The sequence below is a fragment of the Pogoniulus pusillus genome, chromosome 15 (genome assembly GCF_015220805.1).
Source record: "Pogoniulus pusillus isolate bPogPus1 chromosome 15, bPogPus1.pri, whole genome shotgun sequence".
NCBI lineage: Eukaryota > Metazoa > Chordata > Aves > Piciformes > Lybiidae > Pogoniulus > Pogoniulus pusillus.
Genome location: NC_087278.1, coordinates 18,780,126 through 18,806,837, shown reverse-complemented (window position 1 = coordinate 18,806,837; position 26,712 = coordinate 18,780,126).

Here is a 26,712-nt window from a genome sequence, read left to right as displayed (position 1 = left end):
GAAGTAGCAGTGCAAAGTTCCTCTTTCGGGCAAAATCCCGCCTGCTGTCATTTTCTGTAGTTAAGACTTTTGCCTGGAGCCTCCAATGTCTCACCCTGACACCAGCCTGCAGTAATTAATCATTAAACAGTGATTGAGGCAGTGGACCCCAGAAAATATCTTCATATTCTACCATATGCTGAAGCCAGCTGCAGCAAGCGCTCGGAGAGAAGCCACACAGAGGCAGAGCCTCTGCCTGCCAGTGCCCTGCTGTGAAGTCCAAGCACAGCAAGCCTCTGACGAAGAGCCTTGCACAGACTGTTTGCTTGTGTTGACCTTCATTACCTGAGACTGTTTAGGAGGCAAAATGTCAGCGCTAATGCACTGGAATTCTAAACGTTAGCGCCTCTTAATGACTGTCTCCAGCCTCCTGCATACTCACAATGTGGAACAAAAGTATGGATTAGTGTAATGAAAGGTTATAACAACAATACCAACCACAATAATGAGGGATGGGCAGATGTGGTTTGCTTAATTTCTAACTCCCCTGGAGCATCTTGGGCTGGAATTAAGAGTGGTTTCCACCCACCCGAGGTTCCTGCTTTATCTGGGGCTGGCTCAGCGCCACATCTGGGCAGTTACAAGCCACAGCAGTCATCCAGAGATGGGCACAAGCCTGCTTTCAGCTCTGGTGAACACAAATGATGTGACAGATCCCCACAGAAACGCTGGTGTCTGAAGCAGGGTAGAGGAAAGGCAGTGAGCACCTTCTGGAGTCACCAGAGCCAAGGTGACACCAACATTATGATTTTGGAAGTTCCACCCAGCCCCAAGTGACTTCCTAAAGCTCTCAGGCATCACGGACTTACCTCCCATGCCTTCCACACAGTCTCCTTTGTGTGGTCTATTTCAGGGCACATGCCTTTGCTCTGGCTTTACACAGGACTAGTTCTGTTAGGTGATGGTACTCAGTTTTTTCTAAGCAGCTGCACTTTCTGAAAGTCACAGCATGTTTTCACAGGGCCTGCTTGTAGTGGTGATAGCTACTGGGTGCTTATACTTAATGCTGAGGGCCAAGGTCACTGCTAAATCTGGTGTACTACATTGAAGGCACAGAGTAAAAAAGGCTGCATCTGCAGGTGGGAATGGATGGTTCAGGTGACCTTAAACTGACCCACAAGGGATTCTAACCCATATTCCTATTCAGTGTAAAGTTGAGGGATCACGAGAGTCAAACCAAAGTCAATGGCCAATGTCTGCCAGATCTGTCTTCAATCCCAATCACAGAATCATAGAATCAAGCAGGTTGGAAGAGACCTCCAAGCCTGTAGATGTGGTTGACAAATGTTGTTTCTTGAGTTATTCTGCAGTCAAGAGCACTAGGAAAGCAAGAGGTACATTTGCTTAGTCATAGGATCATAGAATCAAAACAGGTTGGAAGAGACCTCCCAGCTCATCCAGTCCAACCTAGCGCCCAGCCCTGGCCAATCAACCAGACCATGGCACTAAGTGCCCCAGCCAGGCTTTGCTTCAACACCTCCAGGGACAGCGACTCCACCACCTCCCTGGGCAGACCATTCCAATGCCAATCACTCTCTCTGCCAACAACTTCCTCCTAGACCTCCCCTGGTACAACTTGAGGCATTTTGGGAAGTGTGCTGCATAGAAACTGTGCAGTGGGTTTGTTGGATTTGTGCTGGGAAAGCTGTTCTTGTCAGTAAGACATCTAAATGCTTGGTGCCTGAAGATAGTTTACATATGGTTGTTTTGTTGGCTTTGGGGTTCCCCCTCCCCAAAGGACAAATTACAGCAGCCTTGTACTTTTTTTTTCATTCTTGAGGTTTTTTTTTCACAGCTACATATGCAAATGATCTCTAATAAATTGATTTATACTTCTCTGTTTCATAGCATTGTAAAACATGTCTTAGGAGCACCTGCTCTTATAAACAGCAAGCTGATAAATGTGAGTGCTTAAAAAGATAGACTCTGCAATCCTGAAGAACATTACAGGTAACCACTCTCCTGATGCAACCTACCTCACCAAACTTCTTTAATGCAAAATATATTGAGTCCTCCTGCCTGTTAATAACTATTTTGCTGTTTCCTCTGCTTGATCTTGGGGGGGGGAGGGGGGTGGAATGAGCTTCCCATGGGATCTCTGTAATCCTGCAGTTTATAAGATTTTGAATTGATAAATCTGATTGAATGAAACAACAATAAATCAGATTGAATGAAACTACAATAAATCTGATTCAATAAAACAACAATAAATCTGATTGAATAAAACAACAATAAATCTGATTCAGTAAAAGAACCACAACAACCCCTCCCCCTCCCCAACTTTCTATTTATTTGACAGCCCATGGTTTTTGTCTGATTGAGCAAGGGGGTGAAGCCAAGTGCTCACAAATTCCACACAGTTCTTCCCTTTCTGAACAAATTTAGCTGTCCCCTCAGCAGACCCTCATTTAGTCAATGTTCTGCACTGTCATTTTAAAGCTACCCAGCATGGCAGAAAACAAAAGGCATAGAAAGAAATCTTTCCCCAAATTGAATGAATCCCAGGGACAGCCAACCCGTGGTACTATGAGCCCCAGGTGGGTTGTGTGTATGAGTTGTTGATGGACAGAAGCTCATAATGTTTATCTACCTGCAGTAAGAGGCTGTTCCTGTAATGTGTGCTGCAGGACACAGTGCAAAAGCATAACATTACCTGTGGAAATCTCTGGCTCTTTCTGAACATAAGCATTTTACCAGGCTCTGGGCTAGCACTGGAAGCTTTACCAGCTGCAGGAAGCAGCTGTTTCTAGCTGTCTCATGAGATCTGGATCCTCTGACTGATGTTGAGAACTTATGCTTTAGCAATCCAGAAAAAAAAAAGAGTTTCTCAGAAGCTGAAACCTGAGAAGGTAAATAATGTAGTGGTTTGCAAAAATAAGGCAACCCAGACTAAAGATGGGTCTTTAGAAAGGGGAGGAACATGAGCCAGCAGTGTGCCCAGGTGGCCAAGAAGGCCAACAGCATCCTGGCCTGGCTCAGAAGTGGTGTGACCAGCAGCAGGGAGGTGCTCATGCCCCTGTACTCAGCACTCATGAGACCACACCTCGAGTACTGTGTGCAGTCTTGGTCAGCACAGTACAGGAGAGAAAGTGAGGTGCTGGAGCGGTGCAGAGAAGGGTGACGAGGCTGGGGAGAGGTCTGGCAAACATGGCCTGTGAGGAGCAGCTGAGGGAGCTGGGCTTGTTTAGTCCAGAGAAGAGGAGCACTTCCTAATGGAAAGGGGAATTAAACACTGGAAAGCACTGCCCAGGGAGGTGGTGGAGTCACCATCCCTGTAGGTGTTTAAGGAAAGATTGGATGTGACACTCAGTGACATAGTCTGGCCGATCTGGTGGCATTAGGTCATTGATGATCTCAGAGGTCTATTCCAGCCTCAATAATTCTGTGGTTCTGTGATCTTAGTTGTTTATATGATGCCAGTCTGCAGGGAAACCAGAAAAGTGCTTTAACTCTCCCTGGTAGTATCAAGGGGTAGCTTCCTCACTCTGCTGCATGCAACACCATGATGCTGCCAGGTTTATGCATTACAGTTTGGTTGAAACAAACACATTTGAAGCAGCTGCATCCCATACAATATCCGTGTACAGGTGTCTGAACAATGAAGTGGGACAGAGACAGTTACATTTTTGACTTAGAGTCAGTATTTTAGCTAAAACATTGCTGAGGAAAAAAAAAAATCTTTCACAGATTTTCAGTTATTCTACAATATTTTTTTCCACCTTTCCATTCTTTGTTGGGGTTTGCTTTTCTTTTTTAAAAGGCCTTTTTTTGTTTGTTTTTCCACCCTTCTGTTTCTATTAAAAGTAAAGAGAGAGAGAAGAGAAAGGGATGTGAAACCCTTAAGACACCTCATATTATTTTCTGAAATGAAGCCTGTTGGTTAAAGGGCAGGAGAAAGCCATTTCAAATAGCTGAAATACTTCATTTTTGTGTTCCTTTTGGACTTTCCATCAGAGAGTGGCTCTGTGATTTACCCAGCAGCTGGAACCCAATAGGCATCTTGATGCAGTGGCTGCAGCATTGAAGGCAATGCTGGTCAGCCCTTGCACACAGCCATCCGGCTTGACAGGAAGGAAATCACAACACATGTGCTGACAATGCAAACCATAGATGGCAAAAAAAGTCTGTTACCTTGACAACATGACTGCCCCAGGGGATGCTGGATTTTGTTGTCTTTTGGTGAGGAGGGGCTGGTGATGGGTTTTGACAAATGAGGCCTAGGAATAGCTTGCTGAAATCAGTATAAATACATGTTCCTGTAGATGCTTCCTCTTCTTTTTTGGTGCCTGGCACTGGGGTCTGAGGTGGGGAGCTTGCAGCAGTTGAGTTTTACACCTTTAAATCTGGTCTGGAAACACATTTTGGTATGTGGGTTACCTCGTTGCCAGCAGAAGCCAGCTACTAAGCTGAGGCTGCTCTTGGTGCCTGACACTGGGGGTCTGAGATGGAGAGCTTGCAGCAGTTGAGTTTTACGCCTTTGAATCTGGTCTGGACACACATTTTGGTAAGTGGGTTACCTCGTTGCCAGCAGAAGCCAGCTACTAAGCTGAGGCTGCTCTTGGTGCCTGACACTTGGGGTCTGAAATGGAGAGCTTGCAGCAATTGAGTTTTACACCTTTAAATCTGTTCTGGACACACATTTTGGTAAGTGGGTTCTGTCTCCTCCTCACCAACAGGAGCCAGCTACTAAACTGAGGCTGCCTGCTTAATTAAACCATGCTGCACCAAAAACTTGCAGCACAAATGGACAGTGGCAGAGCATGTTGTGTGTGCTGTTCCTCCTCGTGTGCTAAGCAGTGCATTTCCTCAATGGATGCACATTGCTTACATTTTTAGAGCTATTAAGCCAGGATAATTGTGGAACAATCTAGGCAATGTTCAGTAGCCCATGCAGATGCCTGACAGGGCATGTTGTCTCTTAATTAGGAACTTGAATGACTAACGCTTGTATATTAACTGAAATAATTGGATAGATGTTTTACATTTTCTTCATTTCTACTGACAAACAAGCCAAGGACCACAGGAACCGACATAGCTTCCTAAAGCAGCTCGTTTGGCTTCCACTTGCCAGATGATCTAGTCTGTTAAGTGTGAGTTTTAAGAGAGTTAAGTTAGCCTGCTGGGTGAATACACTGGAAGCTGCTCCTTGGTGAGTCTATCAGCTTTCAGCTGGTATCTTGTTGCTGCTGTACTATCATAAGCTACACAGTGTAATTACCTGGCTGTATCTTTTTTCCCCCTCCTTCTCAGAAGTCAAGTAAAATTACAACAGTTGTTATCATGTTTTAATTGTTTCAAAGTGCTGATAATGGGATGTGCACAGTTTCAAACCCAGTTCTGATACCATACTAGCACAATGTGCTGCCACTGATGCTTTGCACCGTACTAGGCTGCTTTCCGGACACTGAGGAAGCCTCTCAATGGCTGAGCTTGCAGGATTGGATACTGCAGCTTTGGCTGTAGAGGAGAGGTCTGCTGAGAAGTCCTTACCCTTACTCTCACATCCATTAAATATAGGGAGGGCCTTGCTAGCTCTGGCCGAGCTGTGTGGAAACAGGTAGCACTTGATGCATCGTGTTCAATGATACAGTCCCGGGTTAGGATGGACCCCAGCAGTGAGCCAGCAGTGGGCAGCAGAGCCAATGGCATCCTGGGCTGGATCAGGAGCAGTGTGGCCAGCAGAACAAGGGAGATTCTTCTGCCCCTGTGCTCAGCACTGCCCAGGCCACACCTTGAGTACTGTGTCCAGTTCTGGGCTCCTCAATTCAAGAGAGATGTTGAGGTGCTGGAAAGTGTCCAGAGAAGGGCATCAAGGCTGGGGAGGGGCCTGGAGCACAGCCCTGTGAGGAGAGGCTGAGGGAGCTGGGGGTGTGCAGCCTGCAGAAAAGGAGGCTCAGGGCAGAGCTCATTGCTGTCTGCAGCTCCCTGCAGGGAGGCTGTAGCCAGGTGGGGTTGGGCTCTGCTGCCAGGCAAGCAGCACCAGAACAAGGGACACAGTGTGAAGTTGTGCCAGGGGAGGTCTAGGCTGGATGTTAGGAGGAAGTTGTTGTCAGAGAGAGTGATTGGCATTGGTATGGGCTGCCCAGGGAGGTGGTGGAGTCTCTGTGTCTGGAGGTGTTGAAGCCAAGCCTGGCTGGGGCACTTAGTGCCATGGTCTGGTGGCCAGGGCTGTGTGCTGGGTTGGACTGGCTGAGCTTGGAGGTCTCTTGCAACCTGTTTGATTCTACTAAAACATCTCTTTTGAGTTGAGGAGCCCAGAACTGGACACAGCACTCAAGGTGTGGCCTGAGCAGTGCTGAGCACAGAGGCAGAAGAACCTCCCTTGTCCTGCTGGCCACACTGCTCCTGAGCCAGCCCAGGATGCCATTGGCTCTGCTGCCCACCTGAGCACACTGCTGGCTCATGTTCAACTACTATCTACCAGTGCTCCCAGGTCCCTCTCTGCCTGGCTTCTCTCAGCCACTCTCCCCAGCCATCTTTAGCCCATGTCTGCTCTGTGTGTGAGCAGTAGGACGCTGGCCAATGTGTACATTGTTTATATTTAGGATGCCTGATAAATGTGTTTATTCACAACTATTAGTATAAAAGCTGCTTTAAAAGCAACAAATTGCTTTCTATTAGTAATGTGCATAATGACCTATTTCCATAAGCATTTTTAGTGAGGGAAATTTTAATGTGCAAAAACCCTGCAGACATTTTATGGCAATCTGAGTGCATTCTGCAGCAGTGCATCTCACACAGTCATATTTTGTTCCCTAACATTTTGTTTTGAGAGATGAATTACTTTCATTCTGATACAGAGTGCCAGAGAAGCGACCTGGCACAGGAAAAAGGCAAATGAGTCTTAATGTGTTTCCTTCTTGCTAATGTGTATTTGCTTGATTGATGTAAGGATGTTTTGTAGCAGAAAATATGCAGCCCCTGTTGACTGGGGGAGGGGTTGTTTTTTTTGGCACGTTAAAAGGGTGATGGAAGCTTTAAATAAGTTCTTTCAATCCAATCATAAGGGGGGAGAAAAAGGAATAATAAAGGAATGTCTTTATGGTCAAAAGGCTAAATAGAGCTGCTGACTCTCTATCTGTTGTACTGCTCCTGTTGTTCTCTGCTCAAATGAAGGGCAAGCATGGAGAGGCCTATTCACAAAGTATTGTGGTGCAAGCTTAAAAGCATGGCTTGAAAAATTAGGATGTGGAGGTTTAAGATGTATTAACTTTGGTTTTTGTTGTTGCTGCTGCTGTTTGAAAAGCCTGCAAGCTTACCACCAGTGTTCTGTGGAGCCCTAACAGCGTTTTGACAGCATGCTACCTACCAAAGGCAGCCCGAAGGACAGCAGAGCTCTTCGTGTTAGTTTGCTATAACTTTGGAGCAAATTATGCTTTTCCTTCCCTTGCATGCAGAACTGAGAGCTTCTGAACTACCAACAGTGGAGCCAGTCCAGAGGAGGGCCACAAGAGTGCTCAGAGGGCTGCAGCAGCTCTGCTCTGAGGACAGGCTGAGAGAGTTTGGACTCTGCAGCCTGGAGAAGAGAAGGCTTGGAGGAGACCTTGGAGTGGCCTTCCAGGATCTGAAGTGAGCTACAGGAAGGCTGGGGGGGACTATTGACAAGGTCTTGTGATGAGAGTATGAGAAGGAATGGGTTTGAAGTGACAGAGGAGAGATTGAAATTGGATGTTAGGAAAGGGTTCATAGCAGTGAGGGTGGTGAGGCACTGGCACAGGTTGCCTGGGAGGTTGTGGAGCGCAGAATCACCCAATGTGAGGTTGTGCCTAAGAGGAGCTTAGGTGCTCAGCACTGCTCCATTCAACAGAACAAATGTCAAGTCCCATTGCTATATTCAGGTGCTGCATAGTGGTTGATCAGGTACTGCCTATTGCTGCATGTTTGTTGTCTTTCTGAAACAGTACTGGGAGGTTTTGCTGACTGTACCTTTGGATGATGCACACTTTGTCATTTTAATCCCCCTTAGTAGTTCAAGCACAAACAACTTCAGCACACCCAGGCTGCTGAACCATTAAGTGTGAGCCCAGGTTTTCAGCAGTTCATGCTGGCACAGTAAAGCCTCCTTCTCCCATCGCCACTCCCAAGGGAACAGAATCTGTATTTTTAATAACAATGAAGAAAGACATAATCACTTAATGCAGAAATGTCCACTGCACCTGAACAGCAAATCCACCTTAAGTGGAAATTTACACAAAGAATTATTTATAGGAATCAATCATAATTACATTTAATGCATGCTGCAGCTGTTTATAATTGTGGTTTTCCCAGGGTTATTCTCCTCCTACCATCCACCCCCACACACATGAAATTTGTTTCTGTGGAAGTGCTTAGGAAGCATTATAATTTCCCCCTAAGTTGTTACAGTGGTTGCTGACTCCTGTGAGCCAGGCTAGATTGATTAGTGAGTGCCATAAGAAGGAGGAGACTGTTTTGCTGACCAGTAAAAGAGTCATAGAATCAGTCAGGTTTGGAAGGGACCACAAGGATCAGCCAGTTCCAACCCCCCTGCCATGCCCAGGGACACCCTACCCTAGAGCAGGCTGCACACAGCGTCAGCCAGCCTGGCCTCAAACACCTCCAGCCATGGGGCCTCAACCACCTCCCTGGGCAACCCATGCCAGCTTCTCACCACTCTCATGCTCAACAACTTCTCCTCACATCCACTATGACTCTCCCCACCTCCAGCTTTGCTCCATTCCCCCAGTCCTGGCACTCCCTCACAGCCTCAAAAGTCCCTCTCCAGCTTTTTTGTAGCCCCCTTCAGATGCTGGAAGGCCACAAGAAGGTCACCTGGGAGCCTCCTCTGCTTCAGCCTGCACAGCCCCAACTCTTTCAGTGCTCACAGCAGAGCTGCTGCAGCCTCTGAGCATCCTCCTGGCCCTGCTCTGGACACCTTCCCACACATCCACATCCCTCTTGTAATAGGGGCTCCAGAGCTGGATGTAAAAGAGCCTGGAGAAGCTGGTTGGCAATAAGGACAAGCATTGGGTATGCCACTGTTTATGATGGCAAGCAAATCTGACTGCTGAAGTAGAAAGTTAGCTTTTTGTAGTCATAAATCCAAGCTAGTGGGGGCCAAACTGAGAAGCCATGCATAGAGCTGTAGAACCGGGACCTTCCCACGCTCCATTAGACCCTTCCCTTAAGACTCATTGCTGTAGAACTGATTGCAAAGTTAATGTCTCTTTTTTAAACCACCTAAAAAAAGTAATAATTATAAATGTGATAAAGATAAAGAAAATTCATGTGGAGTCCTTCTTAGGCCTAGTTCTTTGATTTTAAAGATGAAGGCTTTATAGGAAAACCACAACAAACCCTTGACACGCACTTTTTATTGCTGTGTCAATGACCAGAACATCTAGAAGGGAGCTGTGCTGGTCTGAGGCTAATTGGAATATTTTAGTGAGAAAAATGAGATGCTAGGCTGTGAAAAGGAAACAAAGATGATGTCTACTTCACTCATAGGCTTGCTGAGGTGTACAAAACCAAGAACACAAACATAGATGTGTGTCTGTGTGTCTCTGTCGGAGTCTGTGCTGCTTCTGTGCAACTCATCCTTCTGCTTCTAACCTCCCTTGCCAATCCTCCAAACTCACCTTGCACGTGAGGCAAACTCTGGGATAAGGTAGAGTGGTGGAAGGGTGCTTGGGAGCCCCTCCTGGGGGCTCCTAGGATGTCCTAGGATATCAGGTAGTGACAGGAGTGGGGGGAATGGAGCAAAGCTGGAGGTGAGTAGGTTCAGCCTGGATGAGAGGAGGAAGTTGTTGAGCAGGAGAGTGGTGAGAGGCTGGCATGGGTTGCCCAGGGAGATGGTTGAGGCTCCATCTCTGGAGGTGTTTAAGGCCAGGCTGGCTGAGGCTGTGGGCAAAAGTCAACAGTTTGGATGAAGCCCTTTTCCTGACACACTTACCTGAAATGTGACCAAGAATTACCTCTTAGACTTCAGAAACACATTGCTGAGACTGATAAAGAAAGCAGAACAGTTGGTGTTCATTTGGTGAAACTGGGCAAGTGGCTGAGGCAGCTTCTGTCCTGAAGACCTTGATCAGTGAGTGAGGCACATCAGGGAGGTCTGCAGAGGTCCCACTGTGCACCCCAGCCTCTGAAACAGAGAAGGTTGTGACACTTACACACCAGCAACTCAGCTGCCTTCATTTTCAGTGCAGCTTTTTAGGGCAACTCTAACTCCCAGGTTACTTTTTAGGGAGCAATAACAAATCCCTCCACTTCCACCAGTGTTCTTAGGTATAAAAAGAGGTTCAGGCTCATTCCAAATCAATCCTCTCACTTGCTATTTGTGCTTTTATTTTCCCCCACACAGCTTGTAGCATAGAATTTAATGGTAGCTGAGATACAGCATAAGTAAATAACCAGCAGGGACCAATAATAATTGCAATAAACCCCTAACTTTGATGCTCCAGTATTTAACATTCTGGATCAAGCTCAGCCCAACCTTACACTTTGCAGCACCCCCCTGAGGGCAGTAGGGTTTCATGGGGTATAAATCAGGGCAGAACGAGGTGATTTCAGAGTAGGTGATATTGCTGATGTAACTTCCCCACCTTAAAGGCATTTCAGCCAAAAATTAGAGTCGTGAAGGCAACAGGGAAGAAGGTCACAGCAAAACATTTGAAACTGAACTAGGAGGGGGGGGAAAAAGTGTGTTTAAACTGTTGTTGTTTAATTGTGCTGTGGATACTGTAATGATTGGACCAGTCTGGGGAAAGAAGTACCCCAACAAACAAATCAAAAGGTTTGCTGTGTTAAAGATACCTTCCAAAACAAGGGCTGCATTTTGTTCTTCCCCTTGCTGATGACACTCCACCTGAATGAGAACATAATCTGCCCAGGAAGCCTCAAGGCAGCTGCTGGTTGGTGCATTAGTTCTTAGAGCCTAGGACTGATCCATTTCAGAGCATTGCAGCAATTTAGCACTGACTCCAGAAAACTAAACACAGTTTCACTGCTCTAGGTAAGAGGCCCTGAAAACTTGCAAATGAAATTAGAGTCTGCAGAGGGAATGTGGCTCTGGGAAACAACTTCTTGAGAGGAGTAAATTTATTCTAAGAGACCTTTCAATACTGAAGATGGTAAAAAAAAAACTCAAACCTTAGTTGTTCTTTAAATAAGGGTCTACTCTTAACAATAATATTTATTTTAGTGTATGAAATATCTAAATTGACTTTGTGGTTGTTATTGTTGTTATTGCTGCTGTTATAGAATAGAATGGGACATAGAACAGAGGCATAAAATCAGCCAGGTTGGAAGAGACCTCCAAGCACAGCCAGTCCAACCTAACACCCAGCCCTAGCCAATCCCAGACCATGGCACTAAGTGCCCCAGCCAGGCTTGGCTTCAACACCTCCAGGGACTACAACTCCACCACCTCCCTGGGCAGCCCATTCCAATGCCAATCACTCTCTCTGACAACAACTTCCTCCTAACATCCAGCCTAGACCTCCCCTGGCACAGCTTGAGATTCTGTCCCCTTCTTCCATTGGTGCTTGCCTGGCAGAAGAGCCCAACCCCACCTGGCTACAGCCTCCCTTCAGGTAGTTGTAGACAGCAATGAGCTCTCCCTGAGCAGGCTGCACACCCCCAGCTCCCTCAGCCTCTCCTCACAGGGCTGTGCTCCAGGCCCCTCCCCAGCCTTGCTGCCCTTCTCTCAACACCTTCCAGCACCTCAACTTCTCTCTTGAACTGAGGAGCCCAGAATTACTATTATTATTATTATTATGACTACTATGGTTACTATTACTATATGCTATTAATATCATATCAATAATCATAACAATATTTTCAGGAACCAAAAGTGACTACAGATATTTTCATTGTTTATTTTGTTTAAATCGCAGTTTTCACCTTAGATAAAAATCTTCTCCTTAAAAAAAAAAAAAAAAAAGAAAAAATAAAAAGAGAAAAAAAAGGATAAAAGAGGGAAAAAAAAAGGAAAAAGAGGGGAAAAAAAGAAAAGGAAAAAGAGGGGGGAAAAAGGGGAAAGAAAAAAAGAAGAAGAAGAAATAAAGAAATAAAAAGTCAATGGAAAAGTAAGTTCAGTGGAAAAAACATTGAACTGAATGGAGAGAACTGAATTATCTGCCTGAGTCAGTGGCAAAAGCTGCAGCCACAGTGGCTGCAAAATAGAGTTATTGGAGATGACTTTCCCTTCCAAAGTGAGCTGCCATCACTTCAGCTCCAGAGCCTTTCCCTAAGGAAAACCTCCATTATATTTCCTGTGTCTTCTTACAAGTAAGCAGTACCTGCATTTCGTACCTGCTTTTTGCCTTGAGAGTGGTGTTCCACAACTACTCTTAGCTGTCTCTAAGTCATCATTTTGCTTGTTTAATTTTCCCTTAGGTAATTTTCCCTGCTTGTTCCCAGCAGAGCTCGACCTGCCAGCTGATCCTCACACCTCTTTTGTCACCACTGCCCAAGAAAGTGCCTTTGGTAGGTACCTGATGGCTCGGTGAGAACAGCTCTTCACAGCCACGCTGCAGGAGGGAGTGGACTCTGGAAGAGATGGGGATCAAGCACCCTGAATCCCTAAAGCCCTACACTCTGCATCACCACTCAGGTTCCTACAAGAGAGGTTTAACAGCAGCACAACCCAGGTGAAGCAATCTCACAGTCATTTGAAAGGCCACACAATGTGTGGGATACTGAAATCAACTAACACATAGGAGCTGGATACCAAGCACAGCAGTTATGGTGAGTAAGAAGGTGCCAGAGAGGCTTAAAATGGTTAGTAGAGCAAATAAACCTCTCCAAAAGAAAGATCTGAACGTCAAAAGAATTGATTTTCAGTGAAACTATCCATAGGCGGAGGATCCCCAAAGAGCATTTTCAGCTGAGGTTGGAAAGTGACTCTTTTAGTGCAACGATGTATTCCTAAGCACTAACAGGAGAAGCTGTGTCCCCTGTCCTGTGCTCATGTAAGGCAGCACAGCAGCTCTGCAAGCCAGGCTCCAGTCACTGACTCCTGGGCCTGCATTCAGCCTTCCAGTATCTAAAGGGGGCCTAGAGGAAGGCTGGGGAGGGACTATTGGGAAGGTCTTGTAATGGTAGGGCGAGGGGGAATGGGTTTAAAGCGTCAGAGGGGAGATTTAGAGTGGATGTTAGGAGGAAGTTCTTTGCAGTGAGGGTGGTGAGACACTGGCACAGGTTGCCCAGGGAGGTTGTGGAGCACAGAATCACCCAATGTGATTAAAGAACACCCTGGAGGTGTTCAGGACCAGGCTGGATGAGGCCTTGAGCAACCTGCTCTAGTGGGAGGTGTCCCTGCCTACAGTGGGGGGGTTGGAGCTGGATGATCCTTAAAGTCCCTTTCAATCTAGACCATTCTATGATTCTATGATTCTGTGATTCCAGTGCTAAATAACTATATTGAAATGATCTCTTGGTCATATATGAAGGTTGTGATGGTTTGGGTGTTACCTGCCCCCTCCCCACTTAAGAAAATCACCCAGACTAGGCTCAGCAGAGCTGGAAATCGAATGAAGCTTTATACTTACAGCTTAGCACAAGATACACAAGTATAGATAGCAATAGACAAGTTAAAAGGTAATGCAGAAACACAACAGCCCTCCCAGAATCCTGAGTCCCCAGGAGGGGCTCCCAACCACCCTTACACCTTCCTCCCACCCCTCTACCTTACCCCAGACTTTGCCTTATGCTTGGAGGGTCAGCTGGGGGGGTTAGGAAGCAGATGGATTAGTCACACAGACGGCAGGTTAGATTAGAGAGGAAAGTTCTGCCCAAAGCCCAGAGAGAGACTCTCTCATCTATATTTGTGTTCTTGCTCTTATCCATCTCAGCAAGCCTATGAGGGAAGTAGGCATCCCCAGTGTTTCCTTTCCACAGCCTGTGATCTAGTTCTCCTCCCCAGAACAGCCCTGCCAGGCTCAGACCAGCGCAAGGGCACGTGGCTGGTTTTCTGATGCCCACAGAAGCGTGGCTAAGCAGCACAGTCTGCATGTAAAACTGAACTCTGCCCTTTCTTTGCCTCTCTCTTGACCCACAGTTCTCAGGATGGGCTCCAGGGAAGTGTTGGCAGCACTAGGAGCTGAGCTGGCATTCCCGGTCCAGTCCTAGCCTCTGTTGCTCTCAGAAGGGAAGTGAGGTAGGTCCTGTGAATGGGTCAGAGCTGGGCTGAGCTCTGCTCACCTATCCTCCTCACCACATACCTCTGATGGGAAAGGCCACTGGAGGTCTGGATCTGCAGATGATCCCAACAGCTTGTGAGTGCCTGGGGGGCAGTGCTTTAGTCCCCATGGCAGCAGGAAGGAGCAGTGCTCCTCGCAGTGGTGGCTGAGGGCTGGAGGTGGCCAGACTGCACTGGTGTCATTATACACCGCAGCAGTGCTGTCAGGGCTAAGGAGGTTTAAATTGTGACTTCTCTTTTATAGAAGCCTTGCTTAGGAGTGGTTGCTTAGCTGATTTCCAAGGAAACTGGAGGAAATTAATAGTGACAATATTTCATGTAACCATATTAACGCACAGGGCCTTTCACACTGCCCTGTAGTTGTCAACTTACTATAGTCAGAGCAATCCAAAACCAAAATGCTGCAGCTTGTAGCCTTCCTTAGCTCTCCTCCACCTGTACTGTTCAATGTCTTTATTGATGATCTGGACAAGTGGATTGAGTCCAGCATCAGTCAGATGACACCAAGCTAGGAGCAGTGTGGATCTGTTGGAGGGTAGGAGAGCCCTGCAGAGGGATCTGGCCAGGCTGGATGGTTGGGCAGAGGCCAAAGGGATGAGACTGACAAGGCCAAGTGCAGGGTTCTACACTTTGGCTACAACAACCCCGAGCAGCACTACAGGCTGGGGACAGAGTGGCTGAGAGCAGCCAGGCAGAGGGGGAGCTGGGGGTGCTGGTAGAGAGGAGCTGAAGAGGAGGCAGCAGTGTGCCCAGGTGTGCAGCAGAGCCAATGGCATCCTGGGCTGGCTCAGGAGCAGTGTGGCCAGCAGGACAAGGGAGGTTCTTCTGCGCCTGTGCTCAGCACTGCTCAGGCCACACCTTGAGTGCTGTGCCCAGTTCTGGGCTCCTCCATTGCAGAGAGATGTTGAGGTGCTGCAAGGTGTTGAGAGAAGGGCAGCAAGGCTGGTGAGGGGCCTGGAGCACAGCCCTGTGAGGAGAGGCTGAGGGAGCTGGGGGTGTGCAGCCTGCAAAAGAGGAGGCTCAGGGCAGAGCTCATTGCTGTCTGCAGCTCCCTGCAGGTTGGCTGTAGCCAAGTGGGGTTGGGCTCTGCTGCCAGGCACCCAGCAACAGAAGAAGGGGATGCAGTGTGAAGTTGTGGCAGGGGAGGTCTAGGCTGGATGTTAGGAGGAAGTTTTTGGCAGAGAGAGTGATTGGCATTGGAATGGGCTGCCCAGGGAGGTGGTGGAGTTGCTGTGCCTGGAGGTGTTGAAGCCAAGCCTGGCTGGGGCACTTAGTGCCATGGTCTGGTTGATTGTCTAGGGCTGGGTGCTAGGTTGGACTGGCTGAGCTTGGAGCTCTGTTCCAACCTGGGTGATTCTGTGATTCTAAATGTGCCTTTCTTGACTGCAGGCTGAGAGGAGGAGCTGATTTGCAGAACTGCACTTCTTTCCAAGGAATTTTTCCTATTGCAGTTGTCTTTATGCCCTGGGATGGAATCAGACCTCTGCCTGTCATTTAAATACCTGTTTTTGCCAGACACACAACGCTGCTGGCAGTGATTGCAAAAATTGTGTCACAAGATTTGCAAAGGTCTAACCAGCACAGCTGTATTAGCACAGACAGGCAAGGCAACCACAGATTAATTAGCTCATATACCATTGCCTGTGACACACAGGGTAATCAACATGAGGTAAATGACGCAGGCTCTAAAGGAGATTCTGCAGCCCACACTGAAAATCCTGCTGCTCTGGATGGTGTGAAAGCCAGGTAGGAATCACTGTGCTTCAGTAAAAGGGTGGAAGAAAAGAAGTGACAAATGTAAGGTGTTCACTGTGGCCTTTCTCGCTTCCCTGCAGGAATCTGCTTGAAGAGGATATCCTCTGGGGAAATGCATAAAGAAATAAGTGGAGTTTAGAACATGACCCCGTGCCATGTAGAATCAGAGAGCATAGAATCAACCAAGTGGAAAGAGACCTCCAAGCTCAGCCAGCCCAACCTAGCACCCAGCCCTAGACAATCAACCAGACCATGGCACTAAGTGCCCCAGCCAGGCTTGGCTTCAACACCTTCAGGGTGACTCCACCACCTCCCTGGGCAGCCCATTCCAATGCCAATCACTCTCTGGCAAGAACTCCATCTTGACATCCAGCCTGAACCTCCCCTGGCACAGCTTGAGACTGTGTCCCCTTCTTCTGTTGCTGGGTGCCTGGTAGAAGAGTCCAACCCCACCTGGCTGCAGCCTCCCTTCAGGTAGCTGTAGACAGCAGTGAGGGTGCCAGGTTGGGCTGGCTGAGCTTGGAGGTCTCTTCCAACCTGCCTGATTCTATGATTCTGTGATAAAGCCTTGTTGCCTCTCTTTCAAACTCAAAGCCAGGAGGGCAAGGTCCAGAACTCCCTTGCAAATGCCTGGCCCTGGTTAAGTGTGCTGTGCCCATTTCTCTGCTAAACACAAAACCTCAGTGCAGGCCCTGGCACGTTGTTGGTCAGCAACGGAGGCTGCTGGCAGCTGTTTGTTTAATTAGTTACCTCTGTATAACACGAACTGCTTTCCCCACAAGCACACAGTCTGCTCTTCTTCCTGGATGTGCCTGCTTGTCTTAGGCTTCTTTTTCTCCTGAGCTGTGCCAGAAAAGTCTCTCTCTCTCAGCAAATGCAAGACCAAGGCTGGAAGCCATGAGAATTAGCTGCAGGTGCTTGGGGTTTAGAAAGCGCTGAAGGGACGAAAGAACCAAGGTGTTGGCTCCAGGTTAGTTCTTATGATCAACTATTCTTTTTATCTTCCCAGAAGACCACCTCACTCTTTTGTCGGCAAGGGGGAGGGAGGAGGGGTGGGGGGAGTGCAAAAAATAGAGTAAGACTGTTTGATTTGAAATGGGAGGTGGAATCCCTCAGAAGACAAGCCTGTAGCAATCGGGAAAAGCAGATTAAGAGAAGCAGATGTGGGGGAGAGAGAAGCTGGGCAGGGGGGGGTGGATTTATTCATGCAATTTAGGATATTAGCAGTAAATTGAGGAGGTGGTTTGTTCTGCATTTAGTCTTCTACAAATCCTGCCCCCCTTTTCAGCACGTTTTCCCTTTGTTTATCTCCTGAGAGATGCCCACATGTGTACAATACAAAGAATCAAGCCATAAAAGCATAGGCCTGTCAGCCTCCCTGAGGACCAATTAATGGTGTTCCAAATCTTGTGGGCAGGCAGATGAAAAGGATACAGAGAGAGAAAGGGAGGCAGATGAATACTCAACGAGAGCAAGGCAGGTTTTTCAGATGTTGGTAGGAACTTCTTTAGGTATTCTTAGCTAACTTATTTGGGGTTTGGGTTTCTCTGCTACTTCTGCAGTCCCCTGGTCGTAAGTGCCACAGAGGGGAAGAAAAGCAGCACTTCAAACTATCAATTAAGCTTTTATCCAAGCCAATAACAATGTGATGCCAGCGTGGGAGAGGGATATGGCAGATAAAGGCCATTAGAATTTTTCCAAGGCTGCTTTCATATCTTGGCAGCTTTATTGATAGGTACTTGAGTTTATACTGCCGTTTGTGTCGCCGAGCTGGGTATTGCTCTAACTGCAGCAGGCTTTGTAGTGCAACCTTTTACTCCTATCTCACCCCCTACATGTCCACAGGCCTTTGAACAGCCAGCAAGTGGCACTTTGAAATCAGGAGTTGAAAGTGTTTCACATGGAAAAGGGGAGCATGAAAGTCTTGCTCTTTGAACCTTTTCTTTTCAAAGTCCCACAGAAAGTAGAGGCAGGACAATAATGGACAGGCTGGGAGCTCTCAGGGTGAAGTGGGGATGTGTGCTAATGAGGTTTTAAGTGTTGCAGCAGCCCTTCCACCCCACACTTTCCTCCCTCACTGAGTGGGAATTAAATGTACTGTAAGTTATCACAGAAATCTTTAGCTAGATGTATAGGCTGTCTCTAATTCCATCTTTGATTAAAGCCTAGGAACCAAATTCAGCTACTGAAAACAGGGAAGAATGGGCAAAATTACCATTAGGTTGTTGATTACCAAAGGAAGGTCAGTTTAGGTGCTCAAGCAAAGCCTGGCTGGGGCACTGAGTGCCATGGTCTGGTTGATTGGCTAGGGCTGGGTGCTAGGTTGGACTGGCTGAGCTTGGAGGTCTCTTCCAACCTGCTTGATTCTATGATTCCATGATTTTTTGTGTCGTTGTTGTTTGCTCAGCTTGGGGGTTTTGTTTTTCAATTGAATTAAGCCAAATGCAGAATAAAGACAAGTTTGATGGGAAATGCAGCCAGCTGTTGCATTTCAGGGCCAGGACTGTCTGCACCTCTGCACACACTCACCATCTCTCACCTGCTGGGTCAGGAGGGTCAATTAGTAACCCTGACAGCTGATGAGATTTGCTTCACTTCTTTTACCTGCACATCAGATCAGTTAGCATGGAGAGAATGAAAGAAACTTGGAGGCCCTGAAATGAAACATCCTCTTTAAGAGCTTCATTATATTTAAGAAGAGAAGTAGAATGCTAAGTCATTATTCTGTGAGGTTCATGAGCTGATCTTTCACTCTTTGGAGAAAGGTAAAAAAGAATCCACGCTCAGAGGCCTCTTCATAATGCATCTTCTCAATTGTGTAATCCTCTACCTGGGAAGGAAAAAAATTCTTTCTGAGTGATGTAGCAATCATTTTACACACTCAAGCATGAAATTTCATCACCATTATCTTAGCTTGGATGACTGTACAGATGTTGTTTGGCCATAAAATGTATTCAGCCCTTTTTGAAAACCTAACTAGAGTATCTGAGTGGATGACCTCCTGCAGCAGTTGGTGCCACGGGTTTGGACTGTGCTTGGCTGAGGGAAATTTATTTGTATTGATTATAGAATTAGCCAAGATAGGAGGGAAAGAGCTGAATAAAAAACCTCAATGTCAAAAAGCCCTAGAATTTTCTGATGGGTCTATTTTGTCTGATGTCCTGAGCTCCTCATGACACTAGTCCAGCCCAGCTCTGCCTGACTTTGGAGCTCAATCCTGAGGTGGTGAAAGGGTGACATCATTTAAAAGTGACTGATAGATTCACAGAGCCACAGAACCATAGAGCCAGGATGGAAGAGACCTCCAAGCTCAGCCAGCCCAGCCTAGCACCCAGCCCTGGCCAGTCAACCTAGACCATGGCACTAAGTGCCCCAGCCAGGTTTGGCTTCAACACCTCCAGGCACTACCACTCCACCACCTCCCTGGGCAGCCCATTCCAATGCCAATCACTCTCTCTGACAACAACTTCCTCCTCACATCCAGCCTAGACCTCCCCTGCCACAACTTCAGACTCTGTCCCCTTCTTCTGTTGCTGCGTGCCTGGCAGAAGAGACCAACCCCACCTGGCTACAGCCTCCCTGCAGGGAGCTGCAGACAGCAATGAGCTCTGCCCTGAGCCTCCTCTTCTGCAGGCTGCACACCCCCAGTTCCCTCAGCCTCTCCTCACAGGGCTGTGCTCCAGGCCCCTCCCCAGCCTTGCTGCCCTTCTCTGGACACCTTCCAGCACCTCAACATCTCTCTTGAATTGAGGAGCCCAGAACTGGACACAGCACTCAAGGGGTTGCCTGATCAGTGCTGAGCACAGGGGCAGAAGAACCTCCCTTGTCCTAATAACAGAAACATTGTGCAATCCACAAAGTGAAAATGGAAGAAAGAGACAGATAAGAGATAGAGAAATCAACTCTACTGCCTTGTGAGTGTGTGTGAGTGTGAAGCCAACTCCTTACACTTGAATGTGGCATTTAAGTTAGCCTGAGCAAACAGAATTCCTGCTATGGTAAGGATTGAAGCACATATGTAGCTTGGCATGCATGAGGAGTCCTTTGTGACCCAAGCCTATTAGCATTCAACAAACGAGGTTTTACAGAGCACTTCACCCACAATATATTCAAATCAAATTGAGAAATCTGAAGAAGGAAACAGCTGAGATATGAATATTTAAACTTTGCTGGAGCAGTGGACATGTGTAATAACTTTTCAAAGGGATTTTCAGAGGGGTTTTCTTTATGTTTTTTAATGCTGCACACACAGCACTTGTCCTAAATACATATTTACATGATGGACTGGAAAAGCTCTTTTAGAGACTGTTCTGGCCTTCTGGGTAAATAATATTCCCTTTAAAAAATGATGAGTACATATTTAACTGATAAACCAAAATGGCTCTATTAGGCATATCATCAACAGAGAGAGATTTTCTTTTAACTGTCTGCTGAATATGTTTGCTGCAGCACAGAAAAGGATTCAGATTATTTGATTTTAGAATCATGGAGTTGTGGAATGGGGCAGGGTTGGAAGGGACCACAAGGAGCAGCCAGTTCCAAGCCCCCTGCCATGCCAGGGACACCCTACCCTAGAGCAGGCTGCCCACAGCCTCAGCCAGCCTGGCCTCAAACACCTCCAGCCATGGGGTCTCAACCACCTCCCTGGGCAACCCATTCCAGGCTCTCACCATTCCCATGCTGAACAACTTCTAACATCCAGCCTGACTCTCCCCATTTCCAGCTTTCTTCCATTCCCCCCAGTCCTGTCACTCCTTGACAGGCTAAAAAGTCCCTCCCCAGCTTTCTTGTAGGCCCCTTCAGATGCTGGAAGGCCACAAGAAGGTCACCTTGGAGCCTTCTCCTCTCCATCCTGCACAGCCCCAACTCCCTCAGTCCCTCCTCATAGGAGAGGTGCTCCAGCCCCCTGCACATCCTTATAGTAGAGTTGTAGGGGATAAAAATGGACTTATTGTTGTACTGCTCTGCACTCTTAATTTTGCTTGCTCTCTGAGGGCAGAGAGAGTGTTTGGCATTGGAATGGGCTGCCCAGGGAGGTGGTGGAGTTGCCATCCCTGGAGGTGTTGAAGCCAAGCCTGGCTGGGGCTCTTAGTGCCATGGTCTGGTCGATTGGTTAGGGCTGGGTGCTAGGTTGGACTGGATGAGCTTGGAGGTCTCTTCCAGCCTGGTTGATTCCATGAGTCCATGCTGACTCCCAGACTAGAGGGAACAGTCTTTTCCCAATGGATGCATGCAATATTTTCCCAGGATACAGATGCATACAAGGCTGTGACTTTGTGACTTGAGTTTGAAGCCTTCAGGTTGAGACTTTGTGGCTGACACCAGCACTGTGCCCAAACCTTGCTGGAATCTGGGAATGTTCATTTGCATCCCTGAAGATTTCCACTGTAGCCATCTCCCACACGTTGCATGGAGCTTGCTTTTGATGTTTCATTTTTAATCTGGGGGTGATTAATAATACTATGAGCACCTTAGCATCTTGATGTTTTTATGACCCTCTAAAACTTTGTCAGTACTTTCACATTTGATGTTTCAGCTCTGCACCTCTCTTGTGACTTTTGTCATTAATTGGCTGTGTTCTTCCCTGCTTTCCCAATGGGGAATCTGCTTAGCTATTCCTAGGAGGTTGCTGAGCCTACTTAAACACAAACAGATTGCCCTATTTAATCAGTTTCATGATCTTGTATTTCTTGTTTTCCATTTGTTTTCAACTCCAGTAGTTCTTGCAAGTAGCCTGAGGAAACGTTAAGCCGGTAAAGCTCTTCAGCTCCTAGGTCATTGGTTTTCATTTATATGAAGCTGATCACCATCAGATAGTAAATCTGTACAGGAGAAAAGGTGTTTTGGGAACCAGTGGAGAGGGTGAATTTATATCTGTTAAAATGTAGGCTGTATGATTCTGTTCTGGAGAGAAACTCCAGAATCCCACAGCAAGAGTGATTGGCATCGGAATGAGCCTGCCTGGGGAGCTGGTGGAGTCACCATCCCGGAGGTGTTCAAAAAGAGGCTAGATGGGGCACTTGGTGCCAGGGTTTAGTTAATCAGAAGGTGTTGGGTGATAGGTTGGACTCAATGATCTTGAAGGTCTTTCCACAAGAAGGTCACCTGGGAGCCTCCTCTGCTGCAGCCTGCACAGCCCCAACTCTTGCAGTCTGTGCTCACAGCAGAGCTGCTGCAGCCTCTGAGCATCCCTGGCCCTGCTCTGGACACTCTCCAGCATCTCCACATCCCTCTTGTAATGGGGACAAAGAAGCACATGCAGACTGTGCCATTTTTCCCTCTGTACACACCTGAGAGTACCATGTGTTTCTAGTATGACACATGCAACATGTTGAGCCTTCTACTTTATCATCTGACTGCAGTGAAACAGCAACAGCTTAGCAGTTTTTAGTTACTCTCTCTAAAACCTTTCCAGTCTGTCAATGAAGCATTTTGTTTTTCCTTTACTCCCTAGTCTGTCAAAATCAAAAGCTCTTCTTACCATTACACAACCTCTGCCCTCTTATTGGAAAGGTTTTCTGTGCCAAATGAGGCTTCTCCTCTCTTAATTAGACTTCAGGGGGGATGATATGGCCCCTACCATTGACGGCATTGCTCTCAGCAGTTTTGTGTAGAAAGCCTTCCCTGAAATGGAAGCCATTCTGTTCATATTGCTTAGCATGGAGCAGATTCTAAGCTGCTGATTTTAACTTATCCACCTACAGAGGGAAGAAAAGACTCTGAGTTTGAGTTGTATTTAATTCAATCTGTAGAAGTTTTTTTCCTTTCTTTTATTTTTTCCCCTGGAAAAAAAACAAAGAATCCTCATAAAACTCCATGGCTTCCCAACCACATTTCAGAGCTGCTTTTGTGTTGTTCCAGTCCTTTGCTGTTAATCAGATCAAGCCAGCTTGCTGCTGAGCAAGTAACAGTAGTACCACCAGACTGCAATCTGTCAAGCCCTCCTAAGAACCCCCTTGGATTTCTTTTGTAGGCTTAGTGCCTCTTCAGAGTCCCTGGGCTACATTCCTGCTGCATTTGATAACAGTTCTCCTTGTGCTCCATGTAAGTGTCAATAGCAGCACGAGAGAACTAAGATGTCATCTTCAGGGCTCCAGAAAGTGCTGTTGAGGGCAGGGCATCTTGGCATTTTGGCACCTTGCTTTGCCAACCAACACAGGTAAAGGAAAAAAGTAAAATAAGCAAAGTAATGACATTTCTGGGAAGGTTCTGGAATGTGGGAATGCTCTGCAAGTCAGAGTAACGACGAGCAGTGTGTGAGCACTTGACCTTCAGCCCCACAACTCCAGGGTGCCTCCCACGGGGAAGGAAAGATAGTGGGCATCTGGTTAAGGAGAAAACCAAGGTGTGATGTGTGAGTGGGCTGTGCTCACCTGCATTATGCTAATGTGGAGGTGTGTGTTCTGTGCTCAAGGCTGCATAAACAGAGTTAGAAGGAGCAATAAAGGCCTCCAGTGGATTCATATTGAATCATGTGGAGTCTGTGTTGTTCCCTCATAGAACCATAGAATCAAGCAGGTTGGAAGATACCTCCAAGCTCATCCAGCCTAACCTAGCACCCAGCCCTAGACAATCAACCAGACCATGGCACTAAGTGCCCCAGCCAGGCTTGACTTCAAAAGGGATGGTGACTCCACCACCTCCCTGGGCAGCCCATTCCAATGCCAATCACTCTCTCTGACAACAACTTCCTCCTCACATCCAGCCTAGACCTCCCCTGCCACAACTTCAGACTCTGTCCCCTTCTTCTGTTGCTGCTTGCCTGGCAGAAGAGACCAACCCCACCTGGCTACAGCCTCCCTGCAGGTAGCTGCAGACAGCAACGAGGTCACCCCTGAGCCTCCTCTTCTGCAGGCTGCACACCCCCAGCTCCCTCAGTCTCTCCTCTCAGGGCTGTGCTCCAGGCCCCTCCCCAGCCTTGCTGCCCTTCTCTGGACACCTTCCAGCACCTCAACATCTCTCTTGAATTGAGGAGCCCAGAACTGGATGCAGCACTCAAGGTGTGGCCTGAGCAGTGCTGAGCACAGGCGCAGAAGAACCTCCCTTGTCCTGCAGCCCACACTACTCCTGAGCCAGTCCAGGATGCCATTGGCTCTTTTGCCCACCTGGCCTTTGCCAGCACTGGATTTGTGCCTTTTGCCCTTTCCTTCCTGGCAGTTTTGCCTTGTTCTCAGCTTTTTTCTCAGCTGTATGCTGCCATTCACTGTGACTGTCCCTAAGAAGGTCTCTCACGTTTTACACTGTGGGTTTAATCAGTGTGGAGGCCTTCTGATGCTGTGTCAGCACTTTGTCTGCAGCACTCTTTCTTCAGAAAGAAGACTGGTAAGGTTGAGTGAGGACTTGCCTGAGTATCACATTTCATCACAATGGTGGCATTAAAGTGCCTTATTTGTGGAAATATCAGTCTTGGGGTCATCTGCTCTCCCACTTCAACAAAGTCCATTCTGTTCAACCACTAATTTGACCTTGGCACCCCTGCAAAGCTCATTTTCTGCCATTGAGAGAATGTCTGAATCCTTTCTGTCCTGCTACTTAACAATCCCATGCAACGTTCAAAGCCTTCTGCAGCTGCAATATCTATTTACTGTATTCACTCACCTACTTCTTATCAAGTTTTTCAGGCAGAGGGATTTTGAACTGAACATATTAATACACATAGATCTAGAAGGAACCCCAACACTGATCTCTCTATTGGCTTTCAAGTGTAAGGGGTTGTGGGTCAAATTATTTTGTCATGGAAAATCCTAGCTAAAGTAAAATCTCACTTTGAACACTGCTCCAAAAAAAAAGGCTTTGTTGGTTTGCTTTGGTTTTAAATAAGGGAAATAATAAAACCATTTTGGCTGAGGTCAAAATATTTCCCCCCATTTTTAACACAAAAAGGCTATGCTGGGTTTCAAATAAAGAAAATGAAAATGTTTGGGCTAAGGTCAGAACATTTTCAGCTGTGTAGTTCTCACAGTAGAATTCCTTTCCAACACTTCGTGCTAAGAGTCAGAGTTCCTTTTCAGGCACTGAATAGAATAGAATAGAATAGAATAGAATAGAATAGAATAGAATAGAATAGAATAGAATAGAATAGAATCAAGCAGGTTGGAAGAGACCTCCAAGCTCACCCAGTCCAACCTAGCACCCAAGCCTGGCCAATCAACCAGACCATGGCACTAAGTGCCCCAGCCTGGCTTGGCTTCAACACCTCCAGGCATGGCCACTCCACCACCTCCCTGGGCAGCCCATTCCAATGCCAATCACTCTCTCTGCCAACAACTTCCTCCTGCCATCCAGCCTATATGTCTCTGTTCCCTGTGCAGGGAATACATCCTAACAGGAATTCTATATTATGCATCTTGTGGGAAATGAGATTGGCCAGTCTGGAGCAACAAAGAACATGGGATGGGTTTTGCTTCCTTTGAAGCCCTGTGATAGTAGGGATCATTGGTTTGAGGTGGTAAGAAAACTAGCACTGTGACATAAAGGACAAGTAATGCTCACTGACTCCTACAGCTGAGAACACAATTTTCCACAGGAAAAACAGTATAATTTGGAACATTTCATTACCTGAAACCAGCTGGGGCTTAGTCTCTTCTCCCAGCCAACCAGTGGCAGAATGAGAGGACACAGCCTCAAGCTGTGCCAGGGCAGGTTCAGGCTGGATGTTAGGAAGAACCTGTGTTAGGAGCACCTCTGCTGTGAGCACAGACTGGAAGAGTTGGGGCTGTGCAGGCTGGAGCAGAGAAGGCTCCAAGGTGACCTTCTTGTGGCCCTCCAGCATCTGAAGTGGGCTACAAAAAAGCTGGGGTGGGATTTTTGAGGCTGTCAGGGAGTGCCAGGACTGGGGGGAATGGAGCAAAGCTGGAGGTGGGGAGAGTGAGGCTGGAGGTGAGGAGGAAGTTGTTGAGCATGAGAGTGGTGAAAGGCTGGCATGGGTTGCCCAGGGAGGTGGTTGAGGCCCCATGGCTGGAGGTGTTTGAGGCCAGGCTGGCTGAGGCTGTGTGCAGGCTGCTCTAGGGTAGGGTGTCTCTGCCCATGGCATGTGAGTTGGAATTGGATGATCCTTGTGGTCCCTTCCAACCCTGACTGATTCTATGATTCTATTCTAAGAAATTCTTCACAGAGAGAGTGATTGGCATTGGAATGGGCTGCCCAGGGAGGTGGTGGAGTTGCTGTCCTTGGACATGTTTAGATGGAGACTGGACAAGGCACTTGCTGCCTTGGTTTACTTGATTAGATGGTGTTGGGTAATAGGTTGGACTTGATGATCTTGAAGGTCTTTTCCAACCTGTTTGATTCTGTGATTTGTTAAGTGAGTGCAATGAGAATTTTGCTCCCCTTTTCAAATGCAGCATAAAGCAGTCCTTCCACTTGAGATACTGCTCTTCACAGAGACATCAGTACTGTGCCTCAACTCTGTTCCTGGCAGGAACAGCTAGGATTCTGATTTTTCAGCAAGTCCAATTTCTGCAATCATGGTGCACTTCCATAAATGTTTAACAGTATCATAAACATGCAAACAATTAAAAAGAAGTCTTTCCAAAACACAGATAAGGTTTTCACCTCTGAGCTGGGTCAAATAATTCATTAGGTTATAAATAACTCATAAACAACCCCAAAGAGCTGCATGAGTGTTTAAGAGGGTTAACATGTGGTAATAGTGGGAAGAAGGATGGCTCAGAGGCAACCAGCAACAGAACAAGCTGGTGAGGGTCCTGGAGCACAGCCCAGGCTGTGGGAGGCTGAGGGAGCTGGGGGTGTGCAGC